The sequence below is a fragment of the Lytechinus variegatus genome, chromosome 16 (assembly GCF_018143015.1).
Source record: "Lytechinus variegatus isolate NC3 chromosome 16, Lvar_3.0, whole genome shotgun sequence".
NCBI classification, from domain to species: domain Eukaryota; kingdom Metazoa; phylum Echinodermata; class Echinoidea; order Temnopleuroida; family Toxopneustidae; genus Lytechinus; species Lytechinus variegatus.
The window spans coordinates 10,465,375-10,482,454 of record NC_054755.1 but is presented as its reverse complement, the minus strand read 5'-3'; the positions used below and the strand labels follow the sequence as shown (position 1 = coordinate 10,482,454).

Genomic DNA, 17,080 nt, shown 5'->3' with positions numbered 1-17,080 from the left:
AATATAAACAAATGCCTTGCCAAACAACATTAGTGCCAGGTCCCTAACCGTTACATAATTTGTCAAAATAAAAAGCCACTACACCACAACAGCTTACAACAGACTTTATGTGCCTATGTTTGAATCAAATCAAAAACAAAAAACATCACAACACACCGCCCTCCTAGTTCCCTTAAAAAAATATCAACATTCAATTACATCAATGACAACAGCAAACCGAGACATTGCCTTCATTTCATTTTCTATTTGTGTACTGAAGTTGTCAGCTTGTCATATCAATGTCAACATAATTTACAACTCTACAAACGGGCAAACAAAGTCGAAGAAGCTTTTATTAAAGACTTTGAACATCCATTTGCTCGTCATATCCCGGCCTTCAATTACAAAATAAAGATGTGGCAAATCATATCTTAATGATGTACCGAGATAGCGCTGAGGGCCCTTGAGAACTGATACCCTAAAAGCTATCGCGATAATCAAGATCTGCTTATCCCTAATTCCCCGGCATAGTTTAGCAAAGCTGGTAGCTGCCACAAAGACAAAATGCTTTTGTCATAATCTTATCTGGTTGCTTCAAAGACACCATAGAGAGGTTGGGCTATTGAACAAGAATGAGACAAATAGATTACAAACACAACGATAATGGGTAAGTACGGTTGAAATCAGTTGAAAGATAGGCCTTATCGGATTGAGTAAAGAGTCAGTTGGGTAATTAGTACACAAGTGCATACCCGATTCAATTAAAGATCACCCATTTATTCCTAAATTCAAATGAACCAGACTCAGTCGTTTGCACACAATTTATTATTATTGTAACTTTGCCATCAAATGTATCTTCATAGATCCTTGAATTTGATTGGCTGATGAGCATCGTTGCCATGGAAGTTACCATCGGATGGCAAAGTTACCAGAGAAGTAACTTTTATACAACAGACCTGGCCCCATATCATAAAGAGATAAAACTATGGTAACTTTGTAGCAATAGCAACTACCATGGTAACAGGGCTCAACAGCTAATCACAATCAAGAATTCCATGGAAGTTACACAACAGTTATACATCTCTATGAAACAGGCCTACTGCACAAGTTGAGGGTGTGAAAAGAGCTTTTTGTAGGGCCAGGACTTAAAACTGAATTTCTCTCTAGTCTATCCTTGAGTAACACTAAAGTTGGACCCAGACCACACTTCCGATATGTATTCCACTTGTTCAAATTTTAGGCCGCTGAGACCAAGACTGTAGGGCCATCAAAATTTACATATTTTCCATCAGCTCATCATATAAATTCACCATTATTAATAAAACTGAAAGCAAACTGTAAAAGACCGATTAAAATTCAGAAAATATGCCGAAAGTTGTTTACACTTGTATAAGTTTAATGGCCAAAGTTAGTGATGTCAAATGAGGGATCATTTAGTGGTTCTTTAAATACTTGCGTGCAGCTGTGCATCACACAGCCTTCCACGGACGTTGAATTATTCTTAATGGACGTGAAGATTGTAATTAATTGTTTTGAACTTGGGTACTACATTTGTTCACCCCTTATTTATAAGTTGAAGGACCATTTCTCAGTTGAGACAATCGTTTTATCATTTCATTTAGATAGAATGGCGAAAAATAACATTGAATGGGAAACTGTTTACTATGCAGATACTTATTCCTTATTCATGTTTACGTATCATAAACAGACATGACAGGCATTAATTCTACTACGAATAATCTCTTTCATAAAGAGATAAAATAAAATATTTTAAAGATAAAATGACCTCAGGATACCACCCCTGGTCAATACTATCATGCAATCGCAGGTGTAGATACATAATATCATGCTAAAGCTCTTATTCAAGGGACGGTGTGTGGTCACACAACAGACCCCCCCCCCCCCCGAACAATTAATTCATAACTGAAGGGTCTGCATTTATACCCCCACGAGTTTGATAATTGAAACTAATGCAGTAGTTGTAAAAACTTGTCTGTCATAACATATTTGATTTAATCTCATTGCTAAAGTTTGATTTCATTTTGAGCTTCATTCTCAACTGCTGTCTCTTCGAATTGTTCTTGTTGTGGCGACACTTTAAAACATCAATGATATTATCAACGTGTCATTGTACTAAAATCAAACATGAAAATATTAAAATTTATATCAAAGCACTGCTGTTCCCAGTTCAATGTGTGTGTTCAGATTCCTTTGAATAGATAAACAATCGTTTTTAAAAAGGTAACCACAATACATAATGGCAACCAGATTGGTGGAAAGATAATATGCATGGAATTATTGATTTTTTTCAATAGTTTTTCTGTAAACAAGATTACAACTGTTTGTACTTTAATGAGTTTGCTTTTTCAAGTTCATGTGTTAGAGTGAGAAGGGTGCTGTTGGACCATAGGAGTTATCTCCTTTTGATTCCAATACTTGAGTGTACCGAGATATATTAAAAGCCCAGAGGTGTGATGTCTTCTACAAGAGATACACTTTGTAGTTTCTCTTAATATAATTAGAAAATAGACAAATCAAAATATACTGAACAGGGTAACCCCATTGCCAATAGAGTAAGTGGTGCCCTTTCCTAAATAACAGCCATTTTATCTTAAGCCAGTCGTTATACACTCTAAATTGCCAACACAATTAAAACAAGGAAATCATTGTTTGCAATGCAAATTGGCAACTTTACATCAAATTTTGCAATTATCATGTTTTGACTGATTTGCATATCCGTATTCGTTATTATGACTCAAAGAATGAAAGGGAGTGGAGGAGAAACATGGTTACCAATATGATAATAAATAATAAAAATGGCATATCTACCCAGGGTAGCCACTTCAGTTCTGAAAATTGTTCTCCCAGGGGGCGATGCTATTATTATTTGCCCCAGCTTAATCTGGGCTACCTAGCAGCTCAAGCATTCATATCATTTCTTTCTACCTGGTACCTATCACCTCACCTGGGTTGAGTGCAGCACTGTGTGAGTGAATTTCTTGCTGAAGGAAAACACAAAATGGCTTGGAATTGAACCCACATCCCTCAGACTGGAAGACAAGGGTCATAACCACTTGACTATGATTAATCTGGACCTACAGTGTAATAAAATTCTATGGGTAAATTTATAAATATAAAATCAGTCATAATAAAAAATATATCACTTAGGAGTACCACTTTTAAAAAAATGTTAAGAAATCTAAATTCAATCATGCAAAAAGATTTGTTTTGGTTCATAAAATGTTGGGTGCTGATAAAAAGTTGAACATATGTGATTTAATACACCAAGTGAATTCAAGTTTGATTCTCATTTAATAACCAATTGCTCAATATAATAACTAAAAATTATGAAGCTGATAAGTTGCACTTAACTGATATAAGTTTGATAGCACTTACATATTTGCTCATAGAATATCAATATCATTTAAAGTTGGCTTTGTGGTGAATTGTAAAAAGACTCATATTCAAGGAAAATATATTCTTTGCCACTGATGGCTTATTAAAATAAGAAACCAACATCTATTAAGGTAAAGATCAATTAATAATCATACTCTTTAACACAAAAAATAAAAGCATTGAGGCTCTACAATGATTACGAGTACAATATTTAACAGCATAGTGTTTTAAAGTTTTTCCTTTTAGAAAGATGATTTTCAAGGCTACTTTAAATGCTTATTTGATTGGCAACTTCAAGGGCAATTATCTTAAATTATTTAACTAATTAAGAGACTAGAAGTACTGTTACCCGTCTGAGATGACACTAATACATGAACATAATGGTCCTTAGTTGATAAATGTTTCTTTTTTTCATTGCTGTTCCATGGATTTATTTGATTAAACCAAACACATCAAATGTCCAATGGGACATCTATTGTCTATTAGTGAATTATGTTTATAGCCCTTAGAAACTAAAACTTCCAGTAGTACCAAAGATGCTATTGAGTCAGTTAGATTGAACCATTATGGGGGCTAAAGAGAAGCACTTCTATGGAATTATCTCACAAATGACAAAAATAACTCTTTCATCATATTTCCTCTCAATTCCGTTCCATTGTGTTGGTAGAAACTGAGAGCATGCACAGTGCACTGGCACTCACCCTGGCCTGTCATCGTTATTATCTTCACATCAAAATATTTGTCCGCAGGCCGATAGTCGAGGGGACACAATGAGCCGAAACCCACTCCAAAGCCGCCCTCTAAAGAGGTTTATCAAAGCATTACAATAGCTCCTGTTTGGGGGCTTTTGTGCGACGTTACCACGCGATTCTTCTCTTGGCACAATTACACATTTCTGCCTGAATGGATGACGAGATTGAAAAGAAAGGCTTCCACAATGGTGAGAAGTGATATGAAAGAAATGACGGCTGCATTGTTCAATGGAATCCCATCCATAGTTAATGGTTGGTTCCGGACCGTTGGTCCAACTCAAAGGTCCTGGTACAAAGCCCCGATACTTGGAGCCTCATTTTTCTTCCCCCTAATCTTGTTCAGTTTCCTATTCAGCAGGTGTTTACCGCCCTAAATCAAATACCTCGCCGCAAAAGAAATGCGCCTATTCTTCTCTGAATAAGAAACTTCTGAAAATAAACAAAACAAAAAGCACATCAACCTCTTGTTGTTCCACAGGGTTGGCCTTGGTAGTTCTGAGTTAATTTCCAAATTGCTAGCATTCTTGAAAAGTGAGTATTCAATACAATAATAAAAGAAATCCATTTCATTCAATTATCATATCTATTGAACTAGAACTCATTCAAAGTATTTCCATTAACAATCTTTTATTTATGGCCCAATTAAACAGGTTAAAATCCTCCAACATTATTTTGTTCATAATAGATTATTTTGTGAATAATAGGTTATTATAACTACATGTTTCTTGAATTATTCAAGTATTTTTTTCCATTTGATATGAACATTATATACATATATCAGATTGCTTGTGCAACACTGTTCATTAAAGGACAAGTCCACCCCAACAAAAAGTTGATTTCAATAAAAAGAGAAAAACCCAACAAGCTTTACACTGAAAATTTCATCAAAATCGGATGTAAAATAAGAGAGTTGTGACATTTCGCTTAATTTAACAAAACAGTTATATGCACATCCTGACTGGTATGAAAATGAGGAGACTATGACGTCATCCACTCACTATTTCTTTTGTATTTTATTATATGAATAAGATTTTTCTAATTTTCTCCTCATTGTCAAGTGATACAACAATTAATTCCTTCCTGAACATGTGGAATAAGCATTTTTTAATACTAAGTTGGTTCTTATTGTCAAATCTATTAAAAAAAATGAAATATTGTATAATTCAAACAATAAAAAACAAAGAAAGCATTCTTGAAAAGTGACCTTAAACTCAAACAGGATGTTCAGTGATACTTCATTACTCTTATGTCTATATGAATCAGATCCATAAACTTTCAAAGTTATGATGATAATTCAACAAATACCCCCAACTTGGCCAAAGTTCATTGACCCTAAAATAAATGACCTTTGATCTTGGTCATGTGACTTAGAACTCGGGCAGGATGTCCAGTAATATTTGATTACACTTATGGCCAAGTTTCATGAACTTGATTCATATACTTTCTAAGTTATGATGACATTTCAAAAACTTAACTTTAGGTTAAGATTTTAATGTTGATTCCCCCAACATGGTCTAAGTTCGTTGACCCTAGATGACCTTTGACCATGGTCATGTGACATGAAACTCATGCAGGATGTTCAGTAATACTTGATTAACCTTATGACCAAGTTTCATGAACTGGGTCCATACACTTTTTAAGTTATGCTGTCATTTCAAAAACTTAACCTTTGTCAAGATTTGATGTTGATGCCGCCGCCGTCAGAGATGCGGCGCCAATAGTCTCACCCTGCTATGCAGGTGAGACAAAAATTACAAGTGCTATAAATGGACAAAGATTTACATCTCTTGACCATGCTGGTGTGATTGATTTGTTATATGCTCTTATCCGGCTAGGAATGCTATGTCAGGAAAACTACAAAAACACAATCTGAAATTCCGAATGGAGATGGAAGGCTGCTCCAAATATGAAATGGAGAGGACTTCAAGCCGTTGGTCCTCTTGTTGCTTTCTTGCTTCCAAGCGTTATGCTTTCTTAGCCATCAGGTAAAAAATCACTACCAATTTACCATTCTATTTACCATCTGTTTGTGACAAATGAACCGCATCCACAAAATTGTCTATTTCCAAGAAACTTCAGAATGATATATATTTACCTCTATGCTCATCTGTTTTTAAGGTATTATTTGTTTAAAATATTGTGACAAACCACTCAATTATTTTAGAATATATGGCCACTCTAGGGAAGTTAACCAAAAGTGAACTGATGCGAATAAACTGAATAATAAAAAACTAATAAAGAAAGAAAACAATATGTTATCAACAATCCAGACTGTCCTTCAGATTCAGATAATAAAACTTATATCATAAAAAGAAATCAATAAAATAATTTGGATATCAAGCCGATAAATAGATAATAGAAGTTTCGTCAGCTAAACTGAAAGCAAACAGTATTTGGGAACTTACGCTTTGTGTGCTTCAGATTCAACATTACAAACCACCAAATCAGGGGTAAAACTTGTTGAAATAAAAAGACTGAGACAACAATTACTAATACTTTTCAACAAATAATTATTTATCTACAGAGTTCAAGTGCTTTAGAAAATGAAAAATATTTTGAGCAGTTTGCTCTAATGAGGGTTTGGGATTTAGTAAATACTATGGGCCCAATTGCTCAACACCAATCAAAATGAAGTAATCCATTTTAGTTATCATTGGATGGTAAAATAGGTGGTTTCAAACCGCCTCGATCACAAGAATCCCCGTTAAATTACGAGAACTTTTTAAGGCTAAAAATACCTGTTAATTATTCCTGCATTCACACCCCCCTGAAACACATCCTTCAGGATAAGTTCCTGAAGTTACGAGCATGCGCAGTGTGGTCTGATAAGCAGGCAAGGCGGGAGATTCAAAATCACTAGCCCAGCAGCCACCCACGCCGCCGCGCCCAACGACAAGCTGGGATAAAAGTTCCCGTAATTTGCTTTCACATTGCCAAAATACCTGCGACCTTGGAAAAATCCCCACGAAAGTTCTCGTAATTTCGCCAAGTACCTACTATTTAGCAGGTATTTTCTTTCGAGGAAATTACGCGTAGTTTGCTTTCACATTACCAAAATACCTGGTATTTTCTGATCGGTGTAAATTTCCCGATCAGAGAATACCTGGAACTGGCGAACTTCGAGGCGGTCTGAAACCACCTAATGACTCTTATAGTAACTGTTATGCAATGGGACTTTGGTATTTTTCCACCTTTTTTTATTCATTTGCATTCAATGAGGCTCTAAAGATTTGAAAAAAAAGATAAACTCTTTACTCGTTCATCTATCTCTCGCTTCCCTTTGCTTTTATCTCTCTCTCTCCTGTGTCTTTTAACCCATTTCTTTCTTTCCCTCCCTCCCTCCCTCCCTTCCTTCCTTCCTTCTTTTTTTTCTTTCAATCTTTATCTCTCTCTCCCACTCCTTTACTATTCTCTCCCTGTCCCATCTCACCTATCCCTCTCTCATTATCTATTTTCTCCAATCTATCTTGAAATTCATCAATCTTTCTTACATTTCCTTTTCTCATTTCTCGCCTAGTAACATATCTTCACCCTTAAAATTATCGTAAAAATACACATTTCAATAAAATTAGATAACAACCCCAATGCTGGATTTTTATTAACTCAATGTCATGCTCATGACTATCTGCTTATTGGGTTATAAATCATTTTCCATAAAATCTCATAAAGCAAAGAGGAAACAACAGCGGCAGAGAAATGTTTCTATTATATCCCTTTTCAAGTTTTGTTAGCACTGTACAAACACCGAGAATAAAAGTTCTACTTCATGGTATTAAAGACCATAAGTTCACTGTTTACCATTCTTTTATGACGAGGCCTCCAACAAATACGGCTTTGTTTGGCTATAGAAAAACGGCACAAAAGGAGTGAGCATAGCTCTTGATTGAGAGACAAAGGATTCTCGTAAAAAATGAAAGCTGGATAATAAAAAAATAGATTTGTTTAACTATTAAAAAAAAGGAGACAAATAAAATAGCTGGGACTTAGTCCCCATAACAAGCCTTATTGACCGTCCCGACATAAAGGATGCGAAATACCACGCAATTCTGACGTGCAAATATGATTTAGGTTAAGTTTTATCATGTTCTCTCGGCTTTGTATAAGGAAGTGCCTGTTGCTATTGGTGAGGTGTTTACATGGAGTTGGAAAAGAATGCACAACCCGAGGGCATGGAAAATTTTCTCAAAATATGGACAAAACAATTTAAAAGCCGACGCACATCAAAATGGGTAAACAGAATATAAAGTGGAATCCCAATATTAATCCACCTTTTGTTTTTCAACTGAAATTCTTTCAGCCATGAGCAATTGGTGAAGCTGCAAAATGTTACATACATACATCAATACATACTTAAATGGACCAAACACAGCCAAAGGGGTGTGAATTCTCTAAGAAAAAAAATGGCATTTGAACCTGGACAAGTTTAAATTTATATGAATGAGAAATTGGGAAATAAAAAAAATTCTACAGGTAAGAGATAAGGAAGATAGAATACAGAGACTTGCAAATGTACAATAAAAGGCAAATAAATCACAATGGAAGAGTTTGAGAAGGAAAATGGAAGAGGAAATGAAAAGGAACAGGAAAAGCGGTTCGGGGTAGGAGTGAAGTAATATATTAAGAAAAAAGAAGAATCTGAGGAAGTAAAGTGGCAAGTTAAACTACTAGAGTAGTTCCGAAGACCCCATTTTAAGACCATAGTTTATTTCAAGAGACCCCGACTTTTAGTTTTTTGGTGCGGCACATACATGTAGGTATAATTTCATAATTCGAGTACCCTCCCCCCCCCCCCCCCCCCCCCCCCCCCGGAGGAACAGGACTACAGGAGGAATAAAGTTGGTACATGACCATTGTCTGCATAAGAACAAAATGGCTCAAATATTACAATGTATCAAGATATGATGAGGTCATTGAGGAAGAAATGGGTGAAGCATACATTAAGCATTCATCAAAATATCAAGAACTTCAATGATATCTTCAACCATTTTATCTATTAATCTTTAAAAACACACAAACAAAACTTCAATTCGATCTTGGCTAATTACTTAATATTGAATCCACCCTTCTATTGTGCAGCTACTTAATCTGTACCTCAAATACTGCCTCACATCCTAAACCTAATTGGTCAAATTATTCCTTTGTCACTTTACATCCAATTACATAACTGTAAACCTAGTTTGTAATTGATAAGTGTGTAGACAATAGGGTGGACACTTTGATTTTGTTTGAGGATGAAGAGCTATCTAGTTTCACATTGTCCTTAGCAAACCATGACTAGTTTCTTCAGAGTTTGGGATATGTATGCACGAAATGCTCGGGGAAACCAAGAGAGACGTACATCACATTTCATCTGTGAGCATGCATGAGGCGGATAAAGTCGGTTCTGGACTTCCAGGAACTGATCAATCTTTATTCAGTACATGAGCAAGATCTAGGTTAGGCCGGCACAGCAGTCCAACAAGTTTCCACTTGGTAACGCTTTCCCATGTACACGCTCCCCCTACAGATTATGACAGTCCCTTAGAAAGATTCCCATAATTTTGTACATTGGGTTATGATAGTTCGGGGTTCAGAAACAACCATGAGATAATAGTTTGAGAGATAAATCTTCATGTCTTCGATAATCTGTCACGACTCCATGTTGTTCCTTAATTAAACACTTAAAGATAACACCTGAATACAGAAACATGGTGTAAGCATTCGACTTGATATGGAAAACAATGGTTTATGGATATATACATGAATGATAAGGGTCTGACAACAATGGACTGAATAGAGAGAAATGTTACTTGATCAGACAATAAAAACAATATAAAACAGTCATATAGTGATTGATGAAATGTTTGTAAGATGAAAATACAAGGGTTTATTTTCATTTGGTCCGATTCTAATTCGTCCAATTGCCATCATCATTTGATCTACCATCAGTTCATAGAGCTCTCTGTTAGCTCCATGATCAGTTGGTCCAATATCCACAAGGTCTAATTGCTATTTCGTCCAATCACCATTTCGTCTGATAAACATTTGGTCCAATAGCCATTTAGTCCATACACCATTTAGTCTAATTAGCCTAAGTGTTAATTGTGCAAACTTAATGAAAATGAAATATCAAACCAACTGGTTATGAGACGAAATGGTCATTTGACGAACTGGTGATTAGACAAAGTGATGATTGGATCAAATGTTTATTGGACCAATTGGTTGTAAAACGAAATATTGATGGACGGAATGGCATTAGACTAAATGCAGGTAGACCATGTGGTGAGTAGACAAGCAGTGGACAAATTGGCAATTTACCAAGACAAGTAATTACCTTGGCTTTCACACGGCTACCCTCATCATGAGCTGAAGCATTCAAGGAATTCCTTCCTACCAGGTACTACACCTAGGTAGAGAGTGGCAAATGTAGATAAATGCCTAGTGAAAGGGCATGAGTGCTGTGGTCAGATTTGAACCCTGAAGCTTCTGGCTGAAAGTCCAGAGACCTATCCACTGAGCCAAAACAATGAAAATATTTTGGTGCACTTATTGGAATATATATCTCATCCCATGTTGTCCACAAAAAAGAAGGGTTGAAATGCATTCATAAAAAAATGCAAAAATATTTTTCAAGGTTTGCTGCTAACACTGAGGGTACATACACACATGCAAAATTTCAAAATGACAAGATTGTAATGAAAAAATCTCAGAATTAGACAATCTCCTTATCATTCTTTCCGGTATTCTTCAATCAATAATGGTTAAAAATAAAACTCTTTGGAGGCAAAAGACAAAATCCACTACTCTGTTTGTTTTTGTACACCCAACATTCAAGTAAAGCCTATCCAAATTTTGTTTAAGTTATTTGAGGTCCAAACAAATACAATAAAAACAATAATAGTCTTCAAAAATGTTTCTTATAATCTATTTTTGTTTTTTGTTTACCATTTCAAAGTTTGAAAAGATGAACATAGAACAAAAATAAACTTAAAGGGTACTGCAATTGAAGGGAAAAAAGGAAATTACTTAAAGACCCTGACCGGTGTAAAAACAATCATATATTAAAAGAAAGGCAATGATTCATACAATACAAATATACCAAAAATATTCTATACATCTCCTTCCATTTTTTAGAAATATTAGATAAAAATCAAAGAAACTGCTCCTCCAAAGTACGCTTCGATTGAGCACCCCACGTTGCATGGAAAGGATGACGTCATGTTGTGTCTGGAGGGTTGCAATTCCATAGGTTTGTGTACAAAAGCATTGGGTATTTTCTTCCATTTCTATATTATGAATCCAATTTTTTTTTTCGTTTTCAGATGAAAATGGCACTCACAATTATTCACTGTTGAAATTGATGGAAACCTACAACTATTCACTGCCTTTTTTGTGACTTCTTTGTTTGGCTCTTATTGGGCCTAAATTGCTATGTCAGGAAAAGTTGTGATACATAATCTGAATGCAGATAGATTTGAAATCTACGCCAAATAAGCAGGAAATAAAATATGGCAAAAACTAGTTCAAAACTGTAGATTTCATAATTTAAGCATGTTGGAAAAAATATATGTGATAATAAATAACCCAGTTTTTCTGTGTACAAACCTATGGAATCGCGACGCTTCTTACACAACGTGACGTCACGGTCTCGAGGCATTTGAAAAGCACAATAAAGCCTATTTTCTAAGCCGGGTTCGAAGCCCGATAATTGGAATATTCTTAAGCAAAATACTCAGCTGGGAAGGGTGAAAATGAATAAAGCTCACAATGCTGTATTTAGTAGCTTATAAGCTTTCGATTGGTATATAATTTGTCAATTTCATTTTTGGGTCCGGTCTGGGTCTTTAATTTAGTCGAAAGGTCAAGAATTACAATGACCGCACCTCGTAAGTTCATGAACTTACAAACGTCCAATTTAGACCACAAATTAAAATGCCGATAGGCCAGCACGCCTTCCTTTAAGACAAAACAGCACCATTCTGGTAAAAGACCTGTGCTTTATGGTTTATGAATCCAATTTAAAAATCTAGAAAATGCCTATAGGCTGGCCAGGTTTGCTCTCTTTAACAATGAATATAGAAAGATCAGTTTATATAGACATTTCTGCCCAAATGTACAAGAGGCCAAGTTGAGTAGTAATAGGCCTTGGGGAAGCCAGCCTTCTCTTCTAAAGACAAACACAAAATACAAAGAGGAAAAGTATATATTTTGGAAAAGTCTTGTTGCTTTAAGATATTTCTTTCCTAATGTTATGTATACACCACCCCTGGAAACAAACCACGAAACAAAAACAGGGAAGGAGAGAAGAATGGTCTTGTTTACTGGATGAAGAGGGAGTAGTACACCTGGTTTCCATGGAAACGGTTATATGACAGGAATGGCATCCCATGATATCTAGAGGCATTCTCCTTTTTTATTTCTTTTTATAAATTTGAAAACAAGATATGGGTTAAAGAAATGGAGTTCATATCATGTTATGATCAAGTTTTGTTTCTTTTTAAAACAAAGTCATGATTTAACAAATCTGCATGTACACATTGGCCAAATTCAGACTGGTGGTTTTGAATCTCTGATCAAATACCATCATTTATGCATATTTCATGATCAATTTTGTTTAACTGAGTTTTTTACCTCATTTTACCTGTCTGGAGTATTTTCCTTAATCAAGTTTAGTGTTTGCCTTTGGGTGTTGGTGTTGGGCTAATTTTTAAAATAAACACACATGTAATACAAAGTTGAAATTTCAATTGAGGCAAGTTTCAAGTTTAGTACTGACCTTTTGGTTTAATAGGGTGTTTGACTGATTTTTAAATCAGCATTACACCGAAGTTTGGTGTTGACCTATTGTTAAAGAAGTTGGGATTATTTTAAAATCGGCATAACACCGAACTTCAACTGTTCAAAGCCAAATTCAACCTTTTGGTGTAATAAAATCTGAAACAACACAACTTTATACCATGAAGTTCTTGATATATGGAAATTATAATTCCAAGTAAATGTAATTCTGCGTCCTAATAACAGTTTTCACTTACAAAATATTCCCTAAACCTGATAATTTATCTCTTCACGAATCCCAGGGCTTTGGAAAATATCTACTTATTCGTAAATTAACATGAAAATCATGAAATTTAACCATTTTCCACCAGAAAGAGCCATTTGCATGTAATTAAAATGTTCCATTTGGTGGAGGGAGGATAAGGAAAACTGACTGATTAAACTATTTTTTTTTTTAAATAAATCAATCAAGAGGTCAGCAAATCTTGGCAAGTACAGTAAAGAAGTCATGCATAATTTTTCAAAACCTTGCAACAGATAATGCAAGAACTGTAGATTAAAAAGATTGAAGGGATTTAAATTTTCAATTTAATGTGAGATCTTTCCTCAAAAACACATATTTTGACTCTGAAATATAAAGTATAATGAGATATAAAATGTCATATGCTGAAAACAAGTTGGGTATATAAAATTCATAAATCACTAAACCCCTGGCTTTTCTTTCTCTACATTTCCACGGCAATATTTTTTTGTTTTATTTCAATTTCGTTATACTTACTCTCTCTGAAAGCCTCTATTCATGAGGGGGGGGGGGGCAGAATTAAATTGAACGAACAACTCATGTTTTGCATTGGATCAATTAAACTACATTTTCCCCCCTAAGTGCCCGGTTGCAGAAACTATTGCAATCAAACACAACTCAAAAATCAAATGCAACTCGATTCTCAATCAATCACAAACAAGTTTTAAGGTGACCCAGTACCCATGTGACACATATACCGTGTTTACACATTGACTCGGCTCGGGTGTTGAATCCGCGAGCCGGGTTGAACACTGCGAAGAAGGGATCAGAGATCGCGTTTATACGTACATATAAAAAGGCGAGTTCAACACGGCTCGCGGATCTCGAACGGAAGAATTATGACGTCGCAAATTAAACGCGGGAAATTCACCGCCGGAATCGAATCTTGTCCGTGCGAACAACAACAATGCCAAAAGTGAAAGCGCGCGCAGTGACCTGGTCAAGAGAGTTCGACACGGCTTTCTGTTTACACACGAAAAAATTGCCGAGTCTGACTCGGCTTGCGGGTTGAAACCTACGATTTTGGCGGATCAAAAAAGCCGTGTTCGACACGGCTCGCGGATCACACTGATCGCGTTTACACAGCATAAAATTGCCGTGTTGAGCACGGCTCGCGTGTTCAACCCCCGAGCCGTGTCACTGTGTAAACCCGGTAATAAAGACCATACCTGCAGGAAGAATTCTTAGTACCCTAATCGCAGCTACACACGTGATGTTGTTAGATGGGTGACATGATATTTGCTTCAAAGACATTTGCTCTTGTCTTTATATCTCAAAGGGCATAGGGTTAGAGTTAGGATTGTAAAAGAGTTTTTGGTTCAGAACAATGTAAGGATTAGGGTTAGTGGTTAGCTTTGATGTTTCGCTCAACATGCAGATTTTCCATCAGAGTAAATGTCATGGATCCGTTATACCGTTTTCATACTGAAGGCGAAGTGGAGTTACTCCGGAATAACTCCGGATTGAGTTTATACGCTTGTACTGCGGACCGACTTTAAACCCCCTTTCATATTGGCAAGCACCGCAGCGGTGTATCCGCAGTCGTTGCCATGGTTTCCAAGCGAGTTCGCGCCATACGTGTGGCGAGATCACAGCGATAAGCACATACCGCATTTCCGGTGCGGAGTAACTCCGTTTGTAACCCTCTTCTCGAAGTGGGTTGAGTACTCCGCTTTGAATCCGGATCGAACTAATCTCAGAATTTTCATATTGCCCTCCAAAGTGGAGTAACTCCTCCTGGACTCCGGACTAACTCCACTTCGGCTCTCACTATGAAAGGGGTATAAGTTAGATGATTTTATAATTGAACAACTGGATACAACCCAAATTCAGTTCCTTAACTTGCTGGACTCTGACAATATTCTCTCCTGGTCCATTTCCACAATGAACTGACCCATATTACAGCTCCCAGCATGGTTGCAACTAACCGTCTAGCATTCTGCTTTAAAGAGCAATTACCATCTCAAAAGGACAAAAAGTGACCAGCGAGCTACGGTCTTGAAACTTCAAGTAACGTAAAGATTGAAAATGAATATAATCTAAGGATATTCAAGTAAATTACACTCAAACTTGGTTCAACCTGTAAAAAGGGACCACCAATATGCAATTTTTATACAGGTTTGACCACATTTCTGATTGAAAAAAAAGGATTTTGAGTACCCTAGCAGCTCTTGCTGGGGCACTTAAAACACAAGAAATAATCAGAGGATTTAGAACTTTCAAGCCATCAGCATTCCTATTCCGAAATGCAACTTTATGTGCTACATGTTTAGTAATTAATATCAAGGTGTTTCTTTTAAAATTCATCGTTGGTAAACTTCTTTGATATATTCTCCATCTCTTGAAATTTATATTATCAAAGTTATTTTATTGCTTCAATGAAACCAATCGCATTTATCTTGCAACCAAAAATGGATTCTACCTATAAGCTGTCTGGTCACTAGTTACCCTTAATAGATCGTGTCCTCTATTGACTGCTCAAACAACAGTCATCCCATAAGAAGAGAGAGGAGAGGGAATAGGAAGATGGAAGCAGAGGGAGAGGGCGAGACTAAAAATAGAAGAAAATCTTGTCTTGAACAACAAATCTATAAAAAAAAAAAACATCTAATAAAATAATAAATCAATGAAAATTGCTCTTAATTCTAGCTTATACTCGATCATTCCCTGCCCCTGGACCCTAACTTGAATACTTACATGTTAAATGATTAGCAACTTTCATCAGATCCCACGGACCACACCCACTGCCAGAGATGCCTGCCCTCATCAATTTGATCTTTGGAAACTCTTGAGTCAAGAATAATCTACAAAGAAAGAATAATTAAAACAAGCTGACCAATAACTGGGTGTGATTTTGGGGGCCTCAGATCACCTCCTAAATATATGGATAAAATAAAATATTGTTGTCCAGAGCAGACAGGTTTTAAATAATTAGGTTAGCCATTTAGTATTCACTCATCTTTCACTCAAAATTGAAATCAATCTTAAGCCTTAAAATTCAACATTCATAAAAAAAAATTTAGGATGAGGCTTCTTTTCTCAAGGACATTCTACATTACAGCGCAAATTGGAAAAAATAAAAGAAAAAGGGTACAAAAATCTCTGAACCGATTAGAAGGGCATTGCCAGCCACAAGGATGTACAAGACTTTGAACTTTCATGAGGCCTGATAACGACATCCAAGTACTTTTTGCCTATTGGCGATAGCGGGAATTAAAGCCCTGTAATCTTAGTTCTGAAACTAACAGCATTCTCTCTCGAAGGATTAATTCATTTTCCTACAGAAAGATCCTATGTACATTTCAGTACAATTCGTATGATTTGAATGATTCTCCTGAAGTTTCTCCAGAAGACGACAAGAACAAACTTGACGAAACGTCGAGTTTGGGTGGTCCTTGCCCAAGAAAGATACATGGTGTAATGTGACACCTCCTACACTATTAAATCAATGATTCAATTGAAAGAAATTAATCAATTCAAAGCAATAAATCAAGAACTAACAAATGCTGACACTATAGTACTTGAAGCAAGTTGAGTAATGATACACTGTATCCAACAGATGATGATATGAATTTATCAAAATCCGTTAGAATAACTACTCAAATTGAAGGAATGCATACTTGATTCAATAACTCTAATCAATTAATAAAAACAAATCAATGTATGTAAATAAAAAAACTATATATACTTGAAACAGCAAATGCCAATTCACCGGCTCTTTTCCCTTATACATCAAAGCCTTCCATCTACAGTATGTACTGAAATGACATCACATACGGATGCACCCTATTGCACTTGCACTTCATGTGAATAAATAACAACAAATAACCGAACAGGGTAGCTGACATCAACTAAAATAACTTGTCCCGATGCGTAAACCTGTATCTGACCCGACAGC

General features: G+C 36.0%; 1 long non-coding RNA gene across 1 annotated transcript in view; it reads right to left on the bottom strand.

Annotated features, from left to right (window-relative positions):
• Positions 1 to 15,982, bottom strand: part of LOC121430341 — a 39,400-nt gene extending 23,418 nt beyond the window's left edge. The window contains exon 1 of the long non-coding RNA XR_005972020.1: positions 15,880 to 15,982. This is a non-coding gene — a long non-coding RNA (uncharacterized LOC121430341). The remainder of the gene's footprint in view (positions 1 to 15,879) is intronic.
• Between the last annotated feature and the right edge of the window lie 1,098 nt (positions 15,983 to 17,080).